Source organism: Pithys albifrons, chromosome 2 (assembly GCF_047495875.1).
Source record: "Pithys albifrons albifrons isolate INPA30051 chromosome 2, PitAlb_v1, whole genome shotgun sequence".
Taxonomy (NCBI): Eukaryota; Metazoa; Chordata; class Aves; order Passeriformes; family Thamnophilidae; genus Pithys; species Pithys albifrons.
The window spans coordinates 36,185,831-36,198,128 of NC_092459.1; the positions used below are offsets into that span (position 1 = coordinate 36,185,831).

Consider the following 12,298-nt stretch of genomic DNA (forward strand, 5'->3'; position numbering starts at 1 on the left):
GCCAACTCCATAACCAGAAAAAAAATTTTCTCAGCAATCTCTTTTCTCTGCTCTCAAACTGCGACTGCAGCAGTTTTAGAGACATTCAGCACGATCCACTCTCGCTGCTCATTCCTGTAAGAAAGATGTTTTCTGCACTCAGTAATTACAGCTTAATTTTGCCACACGGAAAGAGCCTCTTTTTACAGTTCTCATTACTTTTGAGGTTTTGTTTTGGTTTGGTTTTAAGTTGTACCACAAAACCTGCCTGTTCTGCTGTTATTATCTTGTTTTATTACTCCCTATAGTCCTGGCATTTGTTTAAAATCATGTAAAAAATAGGCAGTTGCACAGAGAATGATTAGTACAGCACGTGTTGTAGCTAGTAATGTCATATATTTTATTGCTTAATAAGTCAGTGAACTGAAACCAGCCATAACTGTTTGTCTGAAAGTACATTTTTCCTTTCCTGCTTGCAATAAGATAATTAATAGTGGGAAGAAATAATGGAGAAAATAAGCATGGTGGTAGGCAAGCAGTCCCAATTACACAAGCTCACATTCGTCAAGAGTTGTTGTTTGGGATGTCTTTCTATGAAGAAAGAGTAACAAAGTTTGTGCCTCATGTGTGTCAAAAGGACACTTTCCACACTGTCTGCTCAGCCATCATCCCAAATTATTCATTACCTGTGCCAGTGCTCTCATCCGACTGAAAAAGTCTGTACTTTTCCCTGAAGCTCTGCAAGCAAAAAATTGTATCTAATGCTTTCCCATTTGTTTAGTGACTGATTAAAACTCATCAGTGAATACTTGGGCAAAAAGACTCCCCACAATTGCAGCACACAGCCAATGCATGATGGCCAGCAACTGTTTCTATATAGACATTGGCTTAAGACAGTTTCCTACTGCATAAATAGTGAGATAAAATACAAAATAAATATTAGGTTTCCTTTCTACACTGGATGAGGCAAGACAAAATGATATTTAGGCACTGAACTAATTTCAGGTCTCGTCCTCTGTTAATGATCTGACCTGCAATGTTATAGGGCTTTTAATCTCACATACCTCATGGATCCTGTTATCATCACCATCATAATGAAACTAGACATAGCTTACTTCCCATTTCCCCTGCCCGACACTGGCAGAGTACACGGAAATGAGAGAGTCACTCATGTAAAACTGACTGAAGAAGGTCACCCATTGTTTCATCCCCTTGGCTTCACCTCCCCATGCCAAATGGTGGCATCTCAAGCTGGTCCTGCCAATGTGCAAGTCACGCAGCAGCGTAACCCCAACCATAAGGATCAGAAGATACGCAGCTCAGCTTGTCCATGGGAAAGGCGGAAAACAGTCCCCATGTTTTCTACAATTTCTGTCGCTCTCAGCACAATGAGACTTTATTGAACTATAATCCTAGATAAGTGCATTGAATCTTACAGCTGAAGTCAATTACACTGTGTTAAATAGCCTTCCTGATTTGCAGGATGAACATCACTTCTGTATAGAACTAAATTAGCTCAATAACTCATTACTTGTACCTTGGGCACAGGGTTGAAACAGCAATGGACAACTAAGCGGTTGCTGTATTTTCAGGCATCAGTCCTTCAGAGCTGTAAGCAGAATGAATTTTCAGTTTCACCAGTTGGGAAAATGGACAAGCACTGCAGGCAGAAAGGGGACATTCAGTTTCAACAGCACCACATCTCAAACTGTCTGTGTTCTCACATGGCAAGGGACTCTGAGCTGACCAGCCTTGGAAGGAGTGAGAAGTTGCTTTTCCTGTACTGAGAAGACCTCATACTTAGAAGTTTAGATTAGACATGGCAGTCAACCCAGAGCTGCACTGTGTCTACAGGGGAGAAGTGGGCTCTCTATTTTAAAATGGCAGTGACTCAACCAAAATCAATGGGGTTGCTTCTGAATTCACCAAGGCTTCTGGAGAGTTCCTCTAAATCACAGGCCTGCCACTGGCACTACTGACGCCTGTTTTCTGACTTCTCACACACTCTCCACGGACATTCCCTCCTGGCCATGGCCAGAGATAGGGTTGCCCCTCACTCAGTACACAGGCTTAGAATTTAGACTGTTGTGTGGTGCCATCAAGCTGCATCCAAATGAGAAACTAGAACCAGTTCAAACCAAACTGTTTTATCAATGAGGAGAAGAAGGAAAATGAGTGCAGAGAAATGGGGAAAAATGAACAGGAAAGTAACTTGATGAGAGAGTTACTGAAGAAAAGTCAACCTACCCAAGACAAAGGCTGGCAGCCCTTCAAGAATAAGGAACAAGTAGAGGAGGGAAGTTCTGGGAGGGAAAAGATACTTCTGCATCCTTTCAAACATAAGTCATGAAAAGAAGAAACTTCTTATGGTAGGGTCAGGATAAAGAGTATCAGTGGCAGAAAACAATCCAGGAGAGTATGGATCTCAGGGTAAGACTAAGGAAGTGTTTCTGTGGCCACGGGAGGAGGACTGAAATACACTAAGGGATGGGAGGACTACACAAGTCTTAAAGAGGAGGATTGCTAATTAACCCTGGCAGCTCAAGAGAAAGTCAATGGTCAGGTCAAATGAAGGTTTATGAAAGCAATACCAAAAAAAAAAAAAAGAGGAAGGCAGTAAAGAAGGTGGGTGGACAGGAAACAGCAAGAGTTGTTGTACCGGAATCAAACAGAACACAAAACATGGCTCTGGTTTGAATACAAACCTGTCTGTACTTTCAAGATCTTATCACTGTCAGGAGAAGGGTACTACTAATGTTTGGAGAAGAAAAAGTGTATGGGGCTCCACATGCTCTTAGAGAAAAATAACTCCTGTAAGGAGTGAGAAAAGTTTAACTACCAACCCAAAGGAGATAAAAGGACACATTAAAAGGCATGTGACTTGCCATTTCTGATTCCTTCCTCAGAATTAGCATCAGCACCAAGTGAGAGTATACAAAAATCCCTTAAATGAATATTTGCCTATTGGGGACTGAGTGGAGGAGCAGAGGGGCTGAAGGCTACGAGGACATCCTTAGCAGCCACACTGTGCCAGCACACACTTTACCAGGGAACCGTGAGTGTGATGTCCCACTGCCTTGCACCACTGCTAGGGTTGCTTTTGGTAAGCCTCTGACCAGCCTCAAGCACTCTTTGGTTTCTTTCATACACACAGCTGCATTTACATGATAGGAGATCTCCACGTAACTTGGGAGACAACAGAAGCTGTGTTTTTGATCCTGTTGGGTTGTGCAGGGTGTTCATGTTGAGCAGACTGGAATGACTCAAAGCCATAAGCAGACAGACTGACAGGAGAAAGGTGAGAGACAGGGTATATTCCACATGCCTGCTGCTGCACTGGGGCAGCCAAACTCCACAAGAAATAGGTCTGAAAGAGTTGGAAAAAAAATCAATCCTTTTTAGATCTGGAAAGAATTTCCTCTACTTTTCAACATGGAAATGCAAGCAGTATGGGTGATTATCCCCTTTGAGGAAGGACACCCTCTTGCTCTAGTCTCTGGGGTGGCCTTTCCCATCACAACATCCGTGTCTATCAGAAATATCAGTAGGCTTCGTCCTCACAATGAATGTGAGGATGATGATCTCCACCGCACATATGAAGAAGTCAGTCATAGGTCTGACAGAAGAGGTTGCCCGAGAGCACACAGGAAACCTGTGACCAAGGCAGGGAACTGAACCCAGACCATGAGTTCCAGCTGGGTGCCCAGTCCAAGCTGATAGATGGGTGGCTGATAGATTACTGCTTCTTCTGGGACTTTGTGATTTAAGTTTGGTGGGGTTTATAATGAACATTTTTTTTTCATTTGTCTAGTCACTACGTTTCATTTCACTTACACTTCTGCTTTGTGAAAGCTTTTTATTTTGCTTCTTTCTTGTTTTGGCTTAAAAACCCAACACAACTGAATGTTAAACAGAATTTACCCTTCACTATTTGGTCTTTTCCCCCACCAACATCATCCTCTCCCTAGCGCTCAGTGTTTAGTGTCCTTTGTGCATCCTGTGCTCATGACTATGGCTTCATCAAAACACACCAGTGATATTTAGAAGTAGATGGCTTATTCATAGCTTCACAGAATTACAGCAACTGCTTATGCAAACAGCAGCACTGTGAGGCAGCAGAGCAGATCTGGTGGGAAAACCAGAGAAAAGAGATGCATAAAAAAGGTAAGTTCCAAAGTGAATGTTCTGATGCTGCTATGCATCACACTGACATGAGCAATTATCTGAAGATAATTATCTGAAGAACAGCAACCAGTAAGCCACGGCATCAGACTGCCTAGGATGTTTTACTGGCTTAGCTAATGAATCACTGGGAAAATGTGAGCCATGTGCTCACTGCCAGGGTAGTTGTCATGGTGGGTGAGAACAATGTCTCTTTCACTATCATCATGATCTGTGGTTTAATTGATATTTGAATTTTTTTTTAATTTTCCTGTGAGAGGCACATAGTATGTACTTCTAAGACAAAATCCTGTGGTATTATACTATTTGTAAGAAGGTGCAACGACTCAAACTACTCTTTCATGAAATAATTCACATAATTTGAATCCCTCACAGAAAGTCTCAAGATCTTGAAAGGGAAAAAATAACTCATTTCCACCTGTATGATAACTAGCACAATGAGAAAGAAAAATACTCCAGACTTCTGTGAGAAAATGCTGCAAACCCACAAACTTTCAAAAGTGCCCAATGTGCTGTTTTCAGCTTATCTGTATGTGGCCCAAACTATCCACAGCTAACCAAGGTGCATTAGAAGACTGTCATCATTCCACTCCCACTACAGGCTTTTTGTGTCCATTGTGCATCCAAGGCTTTCAAGCCCTGCAAAATAACAAAAGACGTTTATGCTTAAAGCAACTGAACAGCTGCAAAAATAACTCTAAAAATACTGAATACTTGGTCCCACTCAGCAGCTGGAAAAACAATTACTGATTGAAAAATTCAGTGTTTGATATTACTTAATAGTTGAGGGAAAACTATTTGTGAATCATAATTAACGTTTATTTAACTATTTAAAAGCACACATCTACTGTTTGAGGCTTAATAGAGAGCCAATATGTAGCCTTCTGGCACCATTAAGCAGACTAATACAGTTAAATTGAAAGGCCATGAGGCAGAAAACCATGAGTGAATCCTTCGAGGAACTGGTATAACTGAGATTGCCTCAGTAGCATGCAGTAAACAACTCTTGTTTTTATGATTTTAAATGATTTTATGATTCTATGAAAGTAACAGTGGCTTGGGTCAAGACGTAAGTTCCAGAAGTAGACAGACTATTTACAGGCATGATACTGAAAACAAACATTATGCCTTGTTCTAAATTTCTAATTATAAAACTGTTAGAATTTAGACTTTTCGAAATCCTAATTTCTCCCACGCAATTCCCTCACTTGTTCCCTGCCCATTTCCCATAGCTGAATTGTCCCATCACTGAGAGCAACTGGGTCCTTCTTCCATGTCATTCGCCTTGACCCATGCATAACTGGGCTGAGTGCCTCCCAGGTTCAGCAGGCACAGAGCAAGGACAAAACAGCAGTTAGTGTATTGAGCAGGTAACCGCTGGCAGAGTTGAGCCAAAGAACACAACCTCAGCTAGAGAGTGATCACAGCTGACCACAAAGAACAAAGATACTCAAAGAAAAAACCTATTGCAAAAACTGACTCAACTGCTGGATTTGAAGGACTTGGTGATGAAATTAGGATAGATAGATAGATAGATAGATAGATAGATAGATAGATAGATAGATAGATAGATAGATAGATAGATAGATGATATAAAAACTTAGTTTATGTTCAGCAAATGTCAACTGTAGGGAGTATTTGGCAAGGTGCTGAGGTGTGTGAGCAGCCTGCATAATATGCTTAACTAAGTGATTTGAACTCTGAGTCACTAACTCTCCCACCACTGCTCTCTCAAGTGACCATGTTATCAGAGGTCATTTCAAGGAAAATGCACTTATGTCATATATTCTTGTCATATCATACTTCTCATAACCTGCAGCAATGAAAAAATGAAGGCAATATAAAAAGAAATAAAGGTATAAAACTTCAGGTCACAAACATTCCCAAATGGATTATGCTTTCAAAAGGAACTGTATAAATAGCATGATGAGGTTTTCTTTGTGTACATCTTGAAGTTTTCTAGGATGATGTTATTCATTCTAAATGTAAACACTTTCTCAATGTCATATTCAATGCAATTGGCTTGTAACCTGAAATAGGGCCCTTTTCATTGAGACTCACTCATCACTAGGATGATCTCAATAATCCTTGTGGGTCCCTTTCCAACTCAGGGTATTCTATGATTCCACGATCACGGAAACAGATGCAGCTGACAAATTCACCTCCATTCACAGCCTATTGGAGTTCCTTAGCCATACCCCCCTGCATGTCTAAAGAGACAAACCAGTGCTCTTTTTAGATCAGAAACGACAACCAGTCGCAGACCATTTCAAACTGAGTTAGGCAGATCAGGGTTTATGAAAATCTCAGCAAAGCACTTGCCCTAGCAGGGCTACACCAGCATAGCTAAAATGCTGAAGTGTGAAAATGCAGGCAGGGATGAACAATCAAAAAACATGTATGCAAGTTAATGACAAAATAGATCAGCATGCAGTTGGCCAAATTTCTTTGCAGGCTTATATATAACTGCATGTTCTCAGATGGGTTCAGGTGCTATGCTCAGGAGTTATAGAGTAAGTCAGCAAAAAACTTTTAAAGAGCTTTAGCTGTATGCTTCAGACATGGAAGTGCTGGAGTTCCCACATGCACTGCTAGAGTCTACTAGATGTTAAACTATGAAATTATAAGGAACAACCAAAACATCTCAAAACCACCTCAAAACTGAAGAAACCATTTGATGCTGCTTTTGCAAAAATACTTACTTACAACACAGTCCTGGAAGCGATTTCCAAGCAAGTCAACTGCTGCTCTAGACAGTTTAGTGGATGGTGTGGCTCAGCTCTTTCATACAGGCAGCACCTACAGTTGTATCTAGAAAAGGAAATATAACCAAAATTTTTTATGAGCAAATACACAAATAAAGTCACCTTTCTCTTTATAGAATGGTTAAAACTAGCTTTAGTAGGTCTCAATAAAGTTCTTATACCAAATTCACATGTGCTGCCTGCTCACAGGAACAAGCCCCAAGGCACAGCCAAAGCCAACCTACAGTGTATAATCCAAGAGCGACTGTGCCTGAGAAAAAAGCTCTGTACTGAGTTTATCAAAGCAGCAAACAAACGTGCACAGCTGTTTTTCTCATCTAGTTCTACTTAAAACATTTGGAGGAAACATAAGATGAATTAGTGCCAAAAAAATGTAGGTGATTTCAGCAAGGCCAGGAATTCCAGGCACCAACTTCTATTTTCTCTCTCTTGAGTGGGTGTTCACTTGTAAGTTGTAGACATGTTAGCAATTCAACGACTGAGTGAATTAATGTTCAACTTAACAGTCACTGTTAGGTTGGGAGGTTATTACTGCTTGTTCTGCTAAAGTGACAGGTTTAAATAGGTTTGTATCTGAAAAGTTGTTTTCTACAATACATATTCCTCATCTTTTTATACCAAATAATTTTCTTCCATCATGTCAACTCCCACTGTACAAACCATCACTGCCAGGTCCACCACAGCAGCTGGGACAGGCAAGGATAAACAGCAGGGGGACAGGTGAGGAAGACAGAACATTCAGAGCTCATCATTTCCCCTTGGGCTGCCATCTTATTTTTTTTCCAAGCATTTTATGTGGTTGATTTGAGGCTTCTCAACAAAGGACCATGCTTGCATTTGTGGGACACATTCTGTTTTTAAAGCAAGCAAGCAAAGGCAAAACCCAAGAGCAAAGAGAGGGCTCTATTTCATTGAGCCATGAGCCTGAGAAAGATGTTTGCTATCAGGCACTGCTTGGTGCACAGAATGAAGAGTTGTGATTTTCCAACTTTGCAGGTGATTTTTAATAATGGAAAAAACAAGTTTTCAATGTTGAGCTGACTGGTATGGAGGAGAAAAAATATACCAACATATGTTGAATTTTTGCAGACTCAGATCCATTTTGTACTAGTAAACGAGCTTGCATCCTTCCCTCCCTCGTGTATTTTTTTTTTATTTTTATTTTAGGGTAGCTCACAAGCTGCTGACAACTCACACTGTACTTAAGAGCTGTTCACACCGCACAAAGTGTTTACCACTCACAACTGATGCTAAAAATTAATTTACAGTACCGCTACAGCAAGCTTTGACAAATTGTCATGTGTTGACACAGTCATAAGTTGTTGGTTAAAAAAAGTAACACTTCCCTCTTCTGCCACTTCATGTTTGAGACCAGGGATGGGCACATTATGCAAAGTTTGAGGGTTTGTAAGCTTCACAAATGTTTGGGCTTCACAAAACAAGCTTGGTTGTGAGTTTTTTCTCTTACAGTTAGGCATGTGTTTATTGCCAAAAAGACTCTAGTAAGAAAAAAAATCCTTTCCCATTTACCAAGATCTGTGTGTTGTGCAAAACTATGAGAAAAGGCTGTAAAATAAATAACCTTGCATGATACTTGTTCTAGATAAGATCACAGCAGTGACAAATAGCCTGTATCAACCCCTCAGAGCTGCAGACACCACCTTCCTACCGTAGAAAGGAAGGAAAAAATATAGCTACAAGTAAGAGTTTTAATTGTTCTTAGCTGTCACACAGTGTTATCTTAAGCGAATGCCTTTATTTCTCAATTCTCATATGTAGCTCTATATGGAAAAAACCCCCAACTACCCAGCAGTGGCATTCATCAGACAAGGTCCAAATTGATTTTCGTGTACTCAAGATAGTAAGTGTTAGTCAGCACTCATGACCACCAGTGGCAGCTCTTAAATTTTAACTCTTTCTCTTCTTCCTTGGGGCAGGATAAATAATCTGTCCAGCTTACACCCTGGAATCAGTAATGGACATAAAGGTGTTTCCAGCTGACATGAGCAGTATTTCAGTGGTGATGCAAACCTAAAATGTTAGCCCCATACTAGCCTAAATCCAGGTAAAGAAACAAAGCCAACCAAAATGAGCACTCACAGCACCTGCCAAATGGGCTTCATGAGAAGCACTTAAAACCCACTGGTTTACATTGTGCACCACTGACCTGGACTTCCAGTACCTCTCCCCTAAGATCCACCAAATCTCGGAGCACAGACCACACAAGAATGTAGAGTAAATTCACTCAGGAAATTGGTTGGCAATACAAGGAATTAATTCTCACTTTTTTCCCTTTAACACTTGTACAAAGTAAAGATGCTTTGAGTGGTTTCAAAGTCCTGAAGAGAGGCAATGTTGTACCTCTGTAGAACCAAACCACCTGCCCCATGCCTGCATCAGTGCAAGAATGACCCACCAAACGTCTTTACAAAATCTACAATACGTTACATCAAACAAAAAGAGCTCCTGCAAAACATTAAGGGGGGACATGACATTTCATACGGCCTCTTCACCTCACACACCCTGTACAGAGTTTCTTCATCATCTGAGATGTTACTCTGGCAAATTACATACTCTCAGATAGATATAATGGAAGCAAAGCACATTTACATTGATACAGTCAAGAAGGACACTGCCTTGTGCTGCCAACTGGAATGTTAGCATCCATGCTTAATTAGCTCAGACTGCTGTACATTCAGAAAAGCAATAAAGTGACAACTACTACCTTCCTCCCTGGAAGTGACAAAAATTTATAAATATTTTCAGTGTGTCACATGAAATGCATTATTTCACTGGATTCAGTCCAAGAGTCAATGAGGGTGAAATAAAAATGATTCAACTATTAAGTCAAAAACTTCAGCTGTCTATTTACCTAGAAGGTAACAATGATTCTCCTCCACTCTGGAAGAAAACTAACAAAATCTTAAATTTTACTGTAAGTTATCTCAACTGCCCAAACTATGATCTCTCCTGTGTATTTTTGCTTTTCTGCTGTATAGAAGGGAATATAAGGAACTTAAACTCCCCTAGTTCTTTGGGATGGAAAAAGCCCAGAATATCCCCACGAATCCGGTGAATAATACTATGAGGAAAAAAGTGGGACTTGGGGTTTTCTGAAGGTTTTTGTGCTTTATTTTTATTTGTTTATTTTTGGGAGGGGTTTTGAGACAAAGTATCTGTTTACATGTGAAAAGTTTTTTCCTGATGGAACCAACTTGTGAGTGTGAAGAAACCACCTACAAGCAGAAGGGCTGTTTTTGCCAAGTCCCTTGTGTGAGCTTGTGCTTGCTCTAACCAATTTAGGGCCAGAGGAGGAAGGTTCAGTATTGGGGCAACACAGCCCGAGCATCTGCTGTGGTCTCCCTATGTCACACCTCTTTGCTCTGCCCTCCACATTTCAGGATGAGGAGGATGGCAGAGTCTTGGCTGATGACACAGTCATGCTCCCTCAAGCTGCTCTATGCAGGGCATCAGAAGAAAGCCATAAAGATGACATTTGTTCCAGCAAGCTGCCACCAATACTTCAAAAGCAACAGGAAATGTCTGAAGCTGTCCTGCTCCTTGATGATGCACACACTCAATTGAAGGGGTAAACACATGTATTGAATATATATATATACACTGAATATGCACTGGGGAACTCTGCTTACATGGTATGCAGACTGTGTGAAACAAACTCACTGAGAGAAATTAAAAAGAAAAGGAGGATTGCAGCTTTCTTATGCTGCTGGAGCCGCTCTTCCAACTAGTAAGACAGGATGCTAACACAAAGACTTCAGAGCTGCTGGGGTTTAAGAGGGGAGAGCCTCTTCTCTCCCAAGACCAGCAGCACACAGTGACTACCTACACCATGGGTAAGATTCCTGTCTCTGCTCCATGCCCATTTTCACAGTGCTGCAAAGGTCACCATATCATCTCTGTCACACAAAGGTCTGCCACCCATGAGCAACAGGAAAGCAGCTTAACTGGCCTGCCTGGCAGGACCTTCTGTGAGCATTTGGGGGTGCGAGGAAACCTCCTACCTTTCCACCTGGAGAGGGGGACACACTTCAAAAGTGGTTCCAGTTCTTAAACCTTAAGAAAGGGCTGAGATGCTCAAATTGCCTTGAACTGAAAGTATTTTAAAAGAGATGTAGATGTGGCGCTTACGAACGTGGTTTAGTGGTGGACTTTGCAGTGCTGGGTTAATGGTTGGACTTGATAATCTCAGAGGTCTAAAGATGATGTTCCCTTCCTGACTCGACTCTCCCTGTGCAGGAAGGAGCAAGAGGAAGCAGTATTTCTGAAAGCATGAAACAGTGGGAAAAGGCATTAGATCTTTGCCTTTCTGGAGCACTCTTTGTACTTCCAGCCCTTTCAAGCAGAGGAAACTTAGTGGCCCTGTGAAGAGTGTAATGACTTGAAAGCTGGCATCTGTGTCCCCCTGTGACACTTCATCAGAAAGCAAGCGCAAGGATCTCTCAGGAGGCAGATTGGGAACTGCCTTCTGTGCACACAAGTGTACTCATAGACATGCACATGGGCATCCTTCTCCTTTGCTTTACTTTTTTTTTAACTGTACATACTAGTGTATTTTTCACTACTTTCTTAGCATGACATCCATCTTATGGTGTGCAACAATTAATGCCAGTATTATCTATAGCATTAGCACAGAAACATGTAATTCATTGAGGCAAGACTTTCTTCTTCTCCGGCTTCTCATAGCCAATTTTGTTAAATAAATCCACCTGATTTCTTTGCTTGATTTGTGTCTACTCAGATCAAACCTTTACTAAAGCCAGAAGCATTTGGTTTTTAAAAAATAAATTCCTATCCTCACAAATCAAATCTCTACTTCTATCTGAGATAACATCACCCAGCTTTTAATGTAGTGTAATACTTATAAACAAATGAACTTAAAAATTCAGTTATACGGCAATGTACAGCTGAAGGGCTCTAGAGGTTTATCTGTCACAGGGCAAAAAAATCACTCTTTGTACAATATCTCTATAAATAACCGTAGTATTCTCTGAATATTTTTGAGCAACCTTAGGCCAAAAAGACAATGAGGTAATGAAGAAAATCATGTCAAATTTTATGAGATGGTGAGTAAAAATCTTTAAATTGAGCCATGCAGTTAGTACACTCTAGAATCCTTCTATCTACTCCATGTAGTACTATCTTGTGTGTGCAACCCAGTTACAAGCAAGGAAAAAAAGACTGCTGGAAATCTTGCTTGACCTTTTGATTCACAGTGATTTCCACAGGAGAAATCACTGCAGGAAAAGTACCAGTCAAAGTAGTTAACTAGTAGTATACAATCCACCTTTAATACATGCTGGTAATGACAACTCAATGAAAGATTAACATATTCCCATGGCCTCTAAGCCAAC

The 12,298-nt window shown here is 40.8% G+C and overlaps 1 protein-coding gene across 7 annotated transcripts in view; it reads right to left on the reverse strand.

Annotated features, from left to right (window-relative positions):
- The window catches only part of BACH2 (BTB domain and CNC homolog 2), a 190,885-nt gene that overhangs the window by 97,385 nt on the left and 81,202 nt on the right, over positions 1-12,298 (reverse strand). For 6 of the 7 annotated variants that reach the window (XM_071548767.1, XM_071548761.1, XM_071548762.1 and 3 more), the window contains one exon: positions 6,864-6,972. The gene's annotated coding sequence lies outside the window, so the exon portion shown is untranslated. The remainder of the gene's footprint in view (positions 1-6,863; positions 6,973-12,298) is intronic. The other variant, XM_071548765.1, reaches the window with a different exon arrangement.